General features: G+C 51.2%; 1 protein-coding gene across 2 annotated transcripts in view; it reads left to right on the plus strand.

Annotated features, from left to right (window-relative positions):
* Positions 1–3,183, plus strand: part of ECSCR (endothelial cell surface expressed chemotaxis and apoptosis regulator) — a 41,775-nt gene that overhangs the window by 19,705 nt on the left and 18,887 nt on the right. The gene's annotated exons all lie outside the window — the stretch shown is intronic.

Here is a 3,183-nt window from a genome sequence, read left to right on the forward strand (position 1 = left end):
TGCCGCACCCCTCACCCCTCCTGCACCCCACACCCGAACTCCCTGCCCTGAACCCCTGCCACACCCCACACCCCTCCTGCACCCCCTGGGGGCAGGGAGGGGGCGGAGTTGGGGTGGGGATTTCGAGGAAGGGGTTGGAATGGGGGCAGGGAAGGAGTGGGATGAGGCGGGGCAGGGGCAGGGCCTCATGGAAGGGTTGGAGTGGGGGCGGGGCCGAGGGCGGCGGGGGGGAGGTGTCAGTAATGCGGCCCTCAGGCCAATGTACTAGTCCTCATGTGGCCCTCGTGGTCATTTGAGTTTGAGACCCCTCATCTAGTGGGTTGGGGTGGCCAAAGCAGTTGCAGACACCTTCCCCTTTCCATTATTTGCCAGGAGGCAGCTTCATCCTCTCCCCCCACCCTCCCTCATTCCCACATGTCCAATTTCCGGGCTTAGCTGCTTTAGGGCTTCTATTCAACTGGGCTGAAAACTGTATACATCAATTGCCAACCCAGAAGCCAATTCTCTTAAAAGTGCATTAAGCCCCAGCTAAGCTGTCTGGAAGTTACCAAGCATAAACAACAGCGATTGTAGAAATTCCAGGTGCTTGGAGTGATACGCTTGCTCTAAAAAATATGGCTTAATCTAAAAAAGCAAATGTGATGTTACGGGCAGTTAGTCGTCTAGGCAGGGTGACAGGATGGTGCCTTCGGTTTGGAAAAGTGATAGTTTGGGGAAAGAAGAGCTATTTGTTTTGGGGGAAATTTCTGTGGTATAGTTGCAGCAGAGTATTGTTCAGGTAGGATATTTACAAATCCTGATGTTTAGGGCATTAATATCTCATCAATGCCTGTTAAGAGGCGTGGGAGGGATTGTGGCCCAGCAGCTGTTGTCAGTGCAGACTAACTTCCATTGAGATTGATGCAAATTGTTTTGCAGCCACGGAATGGAAAAGCAGGGGAACATTTTCCAGGTAAGGGTGTTTGTTGGGAGAAACTTTAGCTGGTAAGGAAACCTATGGCTTAATATTTATTCATCGAATTGTACGTGATGTTAAGCTCCTCATCTGGCTGGGATACTTTTAAAATGGCTTTGGAAAAAACCTTCTAGCTGAGGGTCTTCCATCCGAAAAATATGCACCAAGTATAAGCTCCCGGGGGCCACACAAGCATGATCCAATGGCTGGAAGTTGAGGCCAGGGGCGGCTCTATGTATTTTGCCGCCCCAAGCATGGCAGTCAGGCGGCTTTCGGCGGCATGCCTGCGGGAGGTCCACCGGTCCCACGCCTTCGGCGTACCTGCCGCCGAATTGCCGCCAAAACCGCGGGACAGTCGGACCTCCTGCAGGCATGCCGCTGAAGGCAGCCTGACTGCAGCCCTCATGGCAACCGGCAGGCCGCCCCCCGCGGCTTGCCGCCCCAGGCATGCACTTGGTGCGCTGGTGCCTGGAGCCGCCCCTGGTTGAGGCTAGACAAATTCAGACTGGAAATACAGTGTAAATTTTGAACAGGGAGGGTAATTAACCATTGGAACAACTTACCAAGGGTCATGGTGGATGTTTTTCTAAAAGATCTGCTCTGGGTCAACCAGGAATCAGTTCAGGGAAGTTCTTTGGCCTGTGCTATACGTGAGGTCAGACAGATGATCCTTTCTGGCCTTGGAAACTATGAAAGCTACAGAAGCTTGGGTTCAGCAGGGCCAGGGTGTGATTGCCCAAAGTCAATGGCATTTAGGCCCTAGGGGCAGACCTAAATACCTTTAAAATCTAGTCCTATGTGCCTAAATTCTATTTAAAAATGGGATTTAGGCCCTTCTGAAAATTTGACCCATTGTCATCACCGAATAAGTAAGACCGCCCAATCCCTTTCAGACAGGCCAGCGAAATGGTTTTGGAGACTTGGACCTCACTGGTTCTCCCCTTGCCCACGGAGAGAAGTGATCTAATTCAGCCCTATACCCAGGGCTGGATTGACCCATCGCTGGGCCCTAGGCAGACATACACACCTGGGCCCCTATCTGGTTGGAGGAGGAAGTAGTTTCTTTACCCAGCCCCCTCCTCTCTCCTTGGCGCCGGGGTTGGGAAAGGCAAAGCGAGTCTCAACTGTGAGTAAGACTTATCTGCCCACTCATCCACTGGTGCCAATTTGCACATGAACTGAAAGGCTCACGTTTGAGCAGCGTTACAAGGTCACAATGCCATTCATGCAGGGGAGTGAAGGTCTTTCACTTTGTGTGCAAATCTGCATCAATTAAATAAAATAAATACATTTAAAAAATATAGGCACCCCCACTGAATTTGGGCCATAGCCACGTGCCTAGTTTGCTTACCCATTATTCTGGCCCTTCCTATGCCCGCCGCAGATTAATATCTCCTCCACAGCAGCACAACTTTCTGGCCAGCCACTGGGGGTAGGAGTGGAGTCAAAGTTCTGGTCAGTCCCCTTCCCCACCAGCATACCTCTCACTCACCTGCATGGGAAGGGAGCAGTAGCCCAGCAGATCCTGATCTCCCACGAGTAGCTCATGCAAGGGAGTAATGGAAGTGATACCCGTACAGGGCAGTCCACTGGTGGGCCGCAAGACAATTTGTTTACATTTGCACGGCCGCCCACAGCTCCCAGTGGCTCTCTGCAATGGCCGGGAATGGCGAACTGCGGCCACTGGGAGCTGTGGGCAGCCATGCAAATGTAAACAAACTGTCTGGCAGCCCGCCAGCGGATTACCCTGACGGGCTGTGTGCAGCCCGCAGGCTGCAGGTTGCCCACCATTGCTCTAGGATACATTCAGGTCTCATTTTCAAGCATCTCTCCACAACCAGAAGGGCTAGACTTTTTAAAAAAAAATTTATTTTTTTTTGTCAAATAAAAGCAGAGATTCTCATGTAAGCACAAGTGTCCAGAAGCTGGAGTGTGAATGAAACAGCAAACACCTAACGGACAATACAGAGAGGCCAGGCACCCTGGGGAATCCAGGGAAGGGAATCATGGTAAAATTGTTAGTTAATTTTATTAGTTCTGACCTCACATCTTGGGGGCATTGTGGAAGGTCAGTTTGTAGTGAACAGGCGTGCACATCACTGAATCCTGCACTCAGTCCATGCTCTCAGAGCTGTTATAATTCACCTGGCTGCAACCAGCTGGAACAATGTCAGTAATGTGGTTTGCAGAGAGACGATACAAGAACAATGTGTCAGCCACCCATTTGT

Source organism: Terrapene carolina, unplaced genomic scaffold (assembly GCF_002925995.2).
Source record: "Terrapene carolina triunguis isolate 2854851 unplaced genomic scaffold, T_m_triunguis-2.0 Scaffold838, whole genome shotgun sequence".
Taxonomy (NCBI): domain Eukaryota; kingdom Metazoa; phylum Chordata; order Testudines; family Emydidae; genus Terrapene; species Terrapene triunguis.